General features: G+C 43.2%; 1 non-coding gene across 1 annotated transcript; it reads left to right on the top strand.

The window, feature by feature from the left end:
* Positions 1 to 1,510: 1,510 nt before the first annotated feature.
* LOC148871805 (small nucleolar RNA R71) lies at positions 1,511 to 1,617 on the top strand. The gene has a single exon (XR_016108567.1). It is a non-coding gene; the product is annotated as a small nucleolar RNA R71 (small nucleolar RNA).
* The last annotated feature ends 10,123 nt before the right edge of the window (positions 1,618 to 11,740 follow it).

Here is an 11,740-nt window from a genome sequence, read left to right as displayed (position 1 = left end):
ACAAGAATCATCACTAGAGGGTGCATGTTTCATAGCATCAGACATTTTAAAAATTATCTCCTCATCTTGTATCCTAAGGCTGAGTTGTCCTTGTTGGACATCAATCATTGCTTTCCCGGTAGCCAGGAAAGGTCTCCCTAGGATAAGCGGGACCTCCACATCTTCTTGCATGTCTAACACAATGAAATCAACTGGAAAAATGAATTTGTCAACTTTAACTAACACATCTTCTATGATCCCCCTAGGATGTCTAATGGATCTATCAGCCAATTGTAATGCCACTCTAGTGGGTTGGGGTTCATTCAACCCCAATTTCTTGAAGATAGAATATGGCATTAAATTGATGCTAGCTCCCAGGTCACATAAAGCTTTTTCAATTTTTAAACCGCCAATGGTACAAGGAATAGTGAAACTCCCTGGATCTTTGAGTTTCTGAGGCAGCTTGTTCAGAAGGATAGCAGAACATTCCTCATTTAATGCAACTGTAGCCACATCTCCCAGTTTCCTTTTGTTTGCCAATAATTCCTTCAAAAACCTTGCATAGTGTGGCATCTGGGCTAAAGCATCAGCAAAAGGAATATTAATATGTAAACTTTTAAATATTTCAAGAAACTTACCAAATTCCTTCTCCAATTTTTGTTGCTTCAGCCTGTTAGGGAATGGAACTTGTGGTTGTTGGTGCATCCCTTGTTGTGCTTCTGGTTGTTCCGTCTTCTGTTGTCTGGTTCCAAGGCTTGTTTCTGCCTTGGGTTCAGCCCAATTCTTCTTTTCTACCTCAGGCAACTCTTTTCCACTTCTTAAGGTAATAGCTTGCACCTGCTCTCGTGGATTCACTTCAGTGTTGCTTGGAAGAGTTCCCGGCAGTCTGGAAGAGATTAATTGTGCCAATTGCCCCACTTGGTTTTCCAGGTTTTTGATTGAGGCTTCCTGGTTCTGGAACCTAGTTTCTGCACCTGCTATAAATTTTGTCATCAGTTCCTCCAAATTGGATTTCGGTTCAGGCTGATGATAAGTCTGGTGGAACGGCTTAGAAATATGCTGATTTGGCCAGGACTGGTTTGAATGTCCCCTCCATCCTGGATGAAAAGTATGGTGACTCTGGTAACCCTGCTGTCTTGACGAATTGCTGACATAGTCAACTTGTTCAGTAGATGGTCTGAACTGATTGCCAACTTGGCAGTCTGTACTGATGTGGCCTCCCCCACACAATTCACAATTAAGAGGCTGCACATGCATGGCAGTTATCTGCATTTCATCTATTTTTTTACTGAGTGCTCCTATTTGTGCAGCTAGTGCTGTATAAGTGTCAACATTATGCAAGCCTTGCTGCTTCCTAGTTTGAGTCCTTTCCGAATGCCATTGATAATTGTTGGCTGCCATTTCCTCAATAAGTGCATGGGCAACCTCAGGAGTTTTATTATTTATGGATCCTCCGGCTGCAGCATCTAATATGGTCTTATTTGAGTCAGTAAGACCATTATAGAAAGTCTGCACTTGCAGCCAAATGGGGAGGCCATGGTGAGGAACTCTCCTTAACAGCTCCTTGTATCGTTCCCATGACTCATATAAAGATTCCCCCTCTTGCTGGAAAAAAGTAGTGATGTCATTCCTCATTTTAGCAGTTTTAGAAGGGGGAAAATATTTAGAGAGAAAACGGCTGGCCATTTCGTCCCATGTGGCTATAGATCCTGCCGGTAATGAGTTCAACCAAGCTTTGGCTTTATCCTTCAAAGAAAATGGGAATAACCTCAGCCGGATGGCATCATCACTTACCCCATTGTGTTTGAAGGTGTCACAGATTTCCAAGAAGTTAGCAATATGGGCATTCGGATCCTCATGGGCCATACCACAAAACTGAACCGTATTTTGTATCATTTGGATTATGGCCGGTTTAATTTCGAAGTTATTGGCAGCAATAGTTGGCCTGATAATGCTGGAGACAGTCCCGGTGAGGGTAGGCTTGGCATAATCCATCATAGTTCTTTGTTCAGCCATTTCTTGTGCTTCTTGTCTGACTTGCTTAGCAACTCTCAAACGGACACGGAGAGTCCGTTCAATCTCTGGGTCGTAAAGGATCTCTTCCAGTTCAGGTCTGCTTGTCATAAACTGTTAAAGTCAAAGCAATAAAAATGCCAATATTCACAAAAGAAAATAAATAACTAATCCTATCACACTGAAAATGTAAAGTGAAGTATTGGAATACAAAACCTACATCCTATCATGAATAAATGAAGCCGATTATACTAAAAGCAGATTTAAACCAATCATCTTATTCAAGGTTCCTTTATCTACATCCATCGATTGCAACATCTGAATTCAGACCCAATTTAGATCTGAGTTCAGATCTACAAGTCTTTGGTATTGTTAGTCTAGAGAAATTAATAAATAATAATTCAGATCTGAGCTGGATATCTCATACACACTCATTGGTATACACTACAATATACATCCATTAAGGTTGGAATCAATTCTGTGATGCTTTAGGGCTGAAATCAGATCTGATCTAAAAAAAAAAAAAATTTAAAAGGATCTGAAATAAACTAAAACCAGTCCTGAGTTAGGCTTGGGTTAAAAACTCTACAATTGAAGCTCAAACCTGTATAGCTGATGCATATCAAACACTTGCTAAGACCTGAAAATTGGGTCTGCAATGTTTGGTATTGCAAGCTATTCGGCCCATACAACTTTTGTAGAAATCTGAAATCAGGTCTGCTAACTGTTGCACTATAGCAGCCCTGCTACAGATCTGAATGCTAAAAGAAATACTTGGAAAGTGCTAATTTTTCTTAAATATCTGAGGCATAACAATTATTCAATCCAAACATACACCTCCTTAGCTAATGTAGCTCGGTTACAAGTGGGTAAAGCCAAGAATTCAGTCCACCCAGAATTCATAGTATGCTCTGTATCAATTCAGTCCTCACATCATATCAACTGAATTTCAAATTTGAATTTCTCTCATTCCTTGCTATCCATTCACCCTTGAGGCAGGTTGGATGTATCTTAGGGTGGATTGGGGTAGTGATGGCACCCAATTCACCTCAAACTTGCATCGGTTCAGATCTGAGTTCAGAGGAATTCAGATCTGAACTGAGCAGATCTGTAACAGCAGAATTCAGATCTGAACTCAAGTCTGAGTTTGGATCTGAATTCTCAATTGCCTTACCTTCAGTTATTGCTACCAAATTGTTTTTGGGGAATAGCAGAAGTGCCCTAGGGTGAATTGGGGTGGTGATGACACCCAATTCCCCTCAAAATTTCATCAGTTCAGGTCTGAGTTCAGAGGAACTCAGATCTGAACTGTTGCAGATCTGCAATAGCAGAATTCAGATCTGAACTCAGATCTGAGTTCTGACCCGAATTCTCAATTGCTCATCTGGTTGTTCAAAATATCTCCCCCTTTTTTTTTCATTTGTTTTTTTTTTTTCTTTTTGTAATGAAAGAAAAGAATAATAAAATCTGAAACACAAGCAACTCTTTTCGGTTGAGTGCTGCAGATCTGAAATCTGCTGATCTGAGTGCCGAATGCAACTCAGATCTGCAACACTCATGTTTATGTAAAATTTTTTTTTTTTCTTTTTGAAGGGAACAACATCAAGATTGAATAGAAATCAAATATGCCTTTATTAAAATGAAACTGAAACCAAAAAAAAGAAAGTAATCTACTTAAGAAAGAAGAAACATAACTACAGTAGTACAGCAGTTGCAGTCCAAGCTGAAATGAAAAAGTTAGCAAATTAACCCAACTATGAATGCAATGCTGAATGAGATCAGATTAAGAATGCTCAATGTTTCCTAATATTGTTTCTCTAAGTCCCCGGCAACGGCGCCAAAAACTTGATGTGTGGCTCATTGTGACACTAGCAAGTGCACTAGCCGTTCAAGTAATAAAGTAGTGAGTGAAGTATCGTTCCCACGAGGATTTAGGAAACAATTACCAATACTAAATTGAACATTTCTTATCTGATCAACAAATAAATCAAAACTCTAATGAAAGCTAAGAAATCCTAAATTAAAATCTATCTAAATCATTGGTCCAATTGCCTTCAATTCAGGTTAGAAGAGTAAGCAGTAAATGTCAATCTCAGAATTCAGCAATCTATCAATTTGGATCATTCGAATGAATCATGATTGAGCCTTGGTTTGATGAAACCCCAAGGTCATGAACAGCCTCTCTCAAGCGCATGTTCATCCTATGCATGAGTGACGGTTCTTCTATCTCTAGCAAGAATCTAATCCCCATGCATGCATTTCTTCAAACACTTCTAAGGCATCAATTCAAATCTGAATTGATCACCAACTGAATTGTGCAAGTTATCTCTAACCTTGCACTCAATTCAGTTCTTGAATAGTAGATCTGAATTCCTAGAGTCTCTCTCAAGCACTCTAGGAATTCCAAGCTGTAGATTAATTCGCCCAATCTGAAATTTGCAGATCTGAATTCTCTTTCAAGCAATTCAGATCTTGCAATCTCAGATCTGAGAATTCAGATCTGAGTTTTGAAGGTTAGTTGGCCGAATTGATCTGCAATCACACCCTTATTCAAGAAACTTCAAGTACAATGCATGATCATTTGAATGAAAAAAGAATTAGATTGCTGAACTGAAATTTTACAAGCTGAAATACATCAAGGAAGAATGGAAACAAGGAGAAAGAAGAAAGAACATATAACTAAGAAACTGAATTCAAATCAAAAGAGAATGAAACTACAAATGATTTATTACAAAAAATCTTTGAATCACAATCCCTCAATTCGAACTCACCTTCTTCTTCTAGCTTGCTTGTCTTGAACTTCCTTCAGCCCTTCTTCTTCTTCTTCCTTGCGCCTAGCCTTCTTCTCTTCTCTTCTCTCAAGGTGGCTGAACCTCTAAGAGTGGGAGAGCCTTTCTCTCAAGCAATTGAACAACTTTCTCCCCTCCTAGAGGCCTCCTTATATAGTTTTTCAAGGGGGCTCTTGCCCCTTCTTGAAGCCTCTAGAATGGGGTGTATTACACCCCTCATGAACCTTCTAGAGTGCTCCCTCCTTCTCTTCAAGAAACTCCTAGAAGTTGCTGCCCCTAGCTCCCTTTGGGCTGCTATTTGGGCTACAACTTAGCTTGCTTTTGAGCTCATGTGGGCTACACTCTAGGCTGTTATTTGGGCTAAAAATGGGCCTTCCTTGCTGGGCCGAATTCTCCTCATAGCTAGGCTTCTTCCCTTGGATTTTCCAAAGAGTTTCACTTGCTCTTCTTGGGCCGAATGAAATTCTCTTGCTCTCATGGCTGGGCCGGGCTGAACTTGATAAATTTTTGGGTTTTCTTTTCTTGCTTTTGCCTTCTTTTTGTTGATTTGGCTCCCCCTGAAATCTTTCTTGCAATCAAGCTAAAATACGGCAAAAATTTAATTAAACCATTATAAAATTTCATGCAAAAACCTCATAAAATATAGATAAATTGTAAGTTCATCAACAGGTGTGGGCCGGATTACATCTTGAAATTAACCATCAACTCCTGGACCCAAGAATGAAAAATAGGGCTGAGAATAGCCCCCATCGAACCACATATTCGGTTCAACCAGTTTAGTCCAATCTGGTTCAAATGGGTTTAGGGTTTGATTTTTAATTCAAGATTTTGATTTGAAATTAAATTACTGATAAAAGACACTCAAGAATCAGAAGAAGGGCTGTTCGTAGATCTGCTACCCTGCAAAACAGATGTTAGTTTGTAGTTTACAGTTTCTCAAACTGCAAATTGCAGATACTCGATCCCTAATCTACGAAACTCCTTCCTTCTGCACGATCTGCTTTGAATATGAATGAAATAAAATAGAAAACCCTAATTTTCTATTAATATCACATAAAAAGGAATTCCTATACATTCTGTCTAAAAAAAATGTTAATTACAGACAAGAATGAATAGAACAGCATGTGCGCAATTTTCTTGCGCCAATCATGACTTCAATCTCCACCGTATGAACAACCTATAAATCAAGATAAATATAAACAACAATTCTAAATATAAATCAGATTTAAAAGATTTAATTTCAGATCAATCGCCCTTAATCTGGGAACCAATTTCCCAAAAAATCAATAATCTGCGCAAATCGGGTAGAATGCCTTATGCCTATTTGCGTAGTTTCAGATTTGGCCAATTTCGGTTCAAGATTTGAACCTGGCTCTGATACCACTGAAGGGATGAGAGATCCATCATATGGATGGACAAACCCTGTAGGTTGGTTGGGCAAAATTTCAAAAAATTTCTCTCTCTCATGTGGGAATCACATTCCCTATTTTAGAGAACTGCATTTTTAAGGATCAATCTTGAATTCAAACCGAACCAGATCTGAAACCAAAAGGTAGGAGAGGGATATACCTGATACGGAGTAGTAGTAACCCCCAACGAAGGTGTTCACACCCAAGGAGATTACCAAAGACTACTCCCACTAAAGATGACACAGCGTAGGGTGGAGCAGAATCAGTAGGATGGCTCTTCAGCAAAGACCTGATTCTTCACCAAGAATCTGACTGAGGGCGAGTGAGCACGACTTCATATCACCTTTTCTGCCAAAAGGTGATATCAAGAACCCTTTCTTGATCGCTCCTACAGGTAGAGATCGAACTAGTAATGGCGGCAATAGCAAGAGAAGGCAAGAGTAGAAGATGGCATCAGTCCAACTATATGCAATCTTCTCTCTTGTATCAGAAAATCTGAAGGATGAATTGGGGTTCGCCCTTCTCCCCTATTTATATCCTTAAAGAGAGGTTCTCATAATCCCATCAGGAGTTTTCTAATCCAAATCTTGTATTTGGATCTTGACTCTCTTTAAGAGATAAGGATAATCCCTTATCTTATTTGCAAATAAAGATCAATCCTCTTAATCCAATTAGAAGTTTCCTTATCCAAATCTTTATTTGGATATGGACTCTCTAAGTGGATAGGGACAATCCCTTATCCTATCTGCTCATCTAAATCCCAGAACTGCCTCTCTTTAATTAATCTAATTTAGCCAGCTTGTATTGGGCTTTAGGCCCATTAAGTCCATGTGCTCACTTATCCTCCAAACTACTACCCATTTGGATATCCTTGTATGGCATGGGACCCAAACATTGATCTACATCTCAGCCACATGGGTTTTTTCCCAGCCTCTGTTACAAGGCCTAGCCGAATTCACTGTATGAGACAGTGAACCCCTGAGTCCATCATCATGGGCTCTTAATGGGCCCAACATTTACACTAAATGGTCGTTGGGTCAAGCCACCTTATAAAAACCCAAGGACTGCGGGCAGATGCGAGATTAGCCCATCAGGTATTACCCTCAATGGTCTTACACTTAACCTCTCAGCCCATAATGATCAAACATTGCCTGACAAGAGAGGACCTCTCCTCGACTGCAAGGTACAGTGCTGCACTCTCTACTCTCCGCAGTTCGGCTCACTACGGCCAAGCGCGGCATCACCCATGAGGAATTCAAGTGGCATGTGGTCGTTAATCAGCCCAAGACTGTGACCGAGTTCCTCAAGCTCGTGGATCAGTTTATAGGGATGAAGGAGGAGATCAACCAGAAAGGTGAACATGCCCTTGAGAAAAGAAAGAGGGAGATAGAGCCCCCAACCTAGGGCGATAGCAAGAAGAAGAATGACCAAGCTCAGGGGGCAAGCCAGGATGGCCTTTCCGAGCTTCGGCAACAGAAAGGGCAGACTACATGCCCTTGAATGCGAAGCGGGCCGAGATCCTTATGGCCATCAAGGATGTCCCGTATGTGAAATGGCCACCTCGGTTGAAGGCATACCCTAATGCAACGAATAAAAATTTGTATTGTAATTTCCATAAAGACCACAGTCATAGTACTGAAAACTGTAAAAACCTTCGCGACGAGATAGAGGAGCTCATCCGTCTCAGATACTTGAGAAACTTTGTACAGAATAATAATAATAAAGTAGGTCGGTAGGGGGAGTAGAGTAGAGATGTTCCCGAATCCAGCAGGCAGGCAGAGCAACTGCAGAGGCAGCCCTTGGAAGAGAGACCAGTTCGGGGGACTATCCATGTGATCGTTGGAGGTTCAATTATCGCGGGCTGCACTTAGGCAGCAGCTTAGGCATCAGCTCACGAGGCCGCTAGGGATGACGCGCACGGAGTCCACTACCCCCATGATGACGTGCTCGTCATAGAGGTAAAGATTAACGACTTTGAAGTTAGGTGTGTCCTCGTCGACTCAGGCAGCTCGGCGGATATCCTTTTCAAGGTAGCATTCGACTAGCTCCAGCTCCAAGAAAGTGACCTGAAGCCTGCAAACACTCCCCTGGTAGGATTCAATGGAGAGGAAGTCAGGCCCCTGGGAAGGATTATAGTACCTGTGGAAGTTGGCAGTTGGCCTAGCATAGTGAGGCTCAACCACGATTTCTTAGTGGTTGCAACCCCCTCCCCGTACAATGCCATAGTAGGTTGGTCGATCACCCATGCCCTACGTGCTGTGGTCTCTACTTACTATTTGGCAATGAAGTTCCCCACAGACTTTGGAATCGGGATAGTGTGGGGTGACCAGCTTGAGTCACGCAAGTGCTACGTGGCCACCCTCAAAGGGAAAGCTAAGGTGGCCGATGACCTCGAGCTGGAACGACCTACAGAGCAATGCGAGGAATGAGCTGCATCCACAAAAGAGACTGTCTTGCAAGGTCCACGGCAGAGATGCCCGACATAGACCCTAACATTATGACTCGCAAGCTAAATACTGATCATGTAGTTAGGCTTGTTAGACAGAAGAAACGCAACTTAGCCCCTGAGCGATGGAGGGTAGTCGACGAGGAGGTCGGGAAGCTTCTCGTAGTCGACTTTATTAAGGAAGTCCATTACCTGAGCTGGGTGGCCAACCCTGTTCTGGTAAAAAAGGCTAACAGTAAATGGCGCATGTGCGTTGACTACACCGACTTAAACTGAGCTTGCCCAAAGGACTGCTTCTCGCTCCCCAGGATCAACCATTTGGTGGACGCGACCTCAGGGTATGAGTTGTAGATCTTCTTAGATGCCTATTTGGGATACAACCAGATCAGGATGGATCTAGCTGACGAAGAAAAGACTGCCTTCATAACCGAGCTTAGCCTGTACTGCTACAAGGTCACGCCCTTTGGGTTAAAAAATGCTAAGGCAACCTTTCAGAGACTTGTAAATAAATTATTTGAGCCATTAATTGGCAGGAAGATAAAATGTTATGTAGACGACATGGTCGTCAATACATAAATTTCACATGATTTAATACAAGATTTGCATTCGGTTTTTGAAGTTCTACGTAAGTTTAACATGAAGTTGAACCCAAATCAGTGTGTCTTCAATGTCACCTCGGGCAAATTCCTAGGGTACATCGTTAACCGGCGTGGCATTGAGGCTAACCCGGACAAAATTAAGGCTATCCTAGAAATGAGACCGCCCTGGAAATTTAAAGAGGTTCAGAAGTTGTACGGCCATTTAGCTGCTCTAAGTCGTTTCATGTCCAAGTCGGCAGACCATTGCCTACCTTTCTTTAAGGCAATAAAAAGCAAAGGCTTCGAATGGACTAAAGAATGTCAGCTCGCATTCAACGAGCGCAAAAAGTACCTTGCCACTGTTCTTGTCTTAACCCGACCCGAAGATGGTGATGTTTTAGAGTTGTACCTCTCAGCAAGTGACGAGGTGGTCAGCTCGGTACTAATAAGGGAAGTAGATCGGGTCCAATGGCCCGTCTACTATGTTAGTAAAGTGTTGCAGGGAGTACCCAGAGATAGAAAAGCTAGCCTATGCAAGAGTCATTGCAGCTTGGAAGCTTCGTCCATACTTCCAAGCTCACACCATCGTCGTCCTTACCAACAAACCTCTAAGGCATGTCTTGCTCAAGCCCGAAGTCTCCGGAAGGTTAACGAAGTGGGCCATTGAGCTCAGTGAGTACGAGCTCTAGTACAGACCGCGAACTGCTATCAAGGCCCAAGCCTTGGCAGATTTTATTGTAGAATGCACCTTCAGCTTCGAAGTCCCCAGGTCGGTCGAATACGAGGCCCCCAGCTCAGGCGAGCCCAAGGTTTTCGGGCCAGTTGAGCTCGAGTACCCTGAAGTAGCAACCAGCACGACATCTCTCCTAGTCAGACCAAGCTCAAACTGGGATAAGGAGCCCTAGATCCTTCACGTAGATGAATCGTCAAACCAGTAGGGCAGCGGAGCTGGGATCATCCTATACAGGCCGAGTGGTGTGAAACTGGAGTATGCGCTACGCTTCAAGTTCACGACATCCAACAATGAAGCAGAGTACGAGGCATTACTAGCCGAGCTGAATCTAGCAAACGAGGTGAAAGCCAAGCACATTGTCGTCTACAGTGATTCTCAGCTCGTGGTCAACCAAGTTATGGGTGAGTACGAAGCTCGTGAGCCAACCATGATAGCTTACTTAGCCAAAGTAAGAGGGGTTCTACTCAACTTCCAGTCACACTTCATCCAGTAGATCAGAGAATGCTGAGGCCGATGCCCTATCCCAGTTAACCAGCACTAGCGATAACACCATGAGAACCGTGTATATAGAGAACTTACCTCGGCTTAGCATTCTCGGGGGGCAGAGCAAGTCACTCCCGTCGTTCAAGCAGAGTTGAGCTGGATCGAACCACTCGTGAGCTTCCTGCTACATGAAACCCTCCCTGCAAATTTTAATGCCTCCAGAAGGGTAGAGCGTCAGGCAACCAAATATGTCATGATAGACGAGCGGTTGTACCGAAGATCCTATATGCTCCTCTATCTACGCTGCTTGTGACCCTCTGAGGCCGAGCTAGTCCTCCGCGATACTCATGAGGGCCTGCGTGGTGGACACTTGGGGGGCGGGGATCTCTCCCAGAAAGCACTACGACAGGGGTACTACTGGCCAACGATGAAGACGAACACAACCGAGCTCGTCAAAAGATGCGACAAGTGTCAGAAGCACGCCAACATCCACCATCAGCCTTCCGCCGACCTAAAGTACCTTACTAGTTCATGGCCATTCACACAGTGGGGGATCGACATACTCAGGCCATTACCACCAGCAATTGGGCAAAGAAGATTCCTAGGTGGGTTGAGGCTGAACCCCTCACAACAATCACAGTTCGGAATATGCAAAACTTCTTTTGGAAGAGCATAGTGTGCCATTTCGGACTACCTCGGGTACTGATCTCTGACAATGGTAAGCAGTTCAAGGACATCTAGTGCCAAGACATGGGAATTGAACAGAACTTCACCTCGGTAGCACACCCCCAAGCAAACGGTCAAGCGGAAGTCACGAACAGAGCTATCCTCCGCGGGCTAAAGGCACGCCTAGACCGAACTAAAGGACTATGGACAGACGAGCTGCCCAGTGTATTATGGGCTTATTGGACCACAGTAAAGACCGAAACAGGTGAGACTCCCTTCAACCTCACTTACGGCACTAAAGCAGTCATCCCAACCGAGATCGAGGTCCCCATGCTACGATTGGAAGCATATGATGACAAGGAAAATGAAGACGAGCTATGCACCAACCTCGACCTACTTGATGAGGTAAGGGACCTCGCGTATATCGGGACTGCAGCTTACCAGCAGAGAGTAGCTCGGTACTATAACGCCAAGGTCAAAAAGTGAAACTTCCGCGTTGGAAACCTGGTTCTTCGTAGAGCTATGGTGCCTGAGCTCGGCGTTGGTAAGCTCGGGACTAATTGGGAAGGACTCTACTGAGTAAAGTGGGTGCTCGGGGATGGTACATACGAACTCGAAACCCTAGAAGGGAAACAAGTACCTCG

The sequence above is a fragment of the Nelumbo lutea genome, chromosome 2 (genome assembly GCF_056320005.1).
Source record: "Nelumbo lutea isolate HS-2025 chromosome 2, American lotus-T2T, whole genome shotgun sequence".
Taxonomy (NCBI): Eukaryota; Viridiplantae; Streptophyta; class Magnoliopsida; order Proteales; family Nelumbonaceae; genus Nelumbo; species Nelumbo lutea.
Note: the sequence above shows the minus strand (reverse complement) of the source record. Positions and strands in the feature narration are given on the sequence as shown.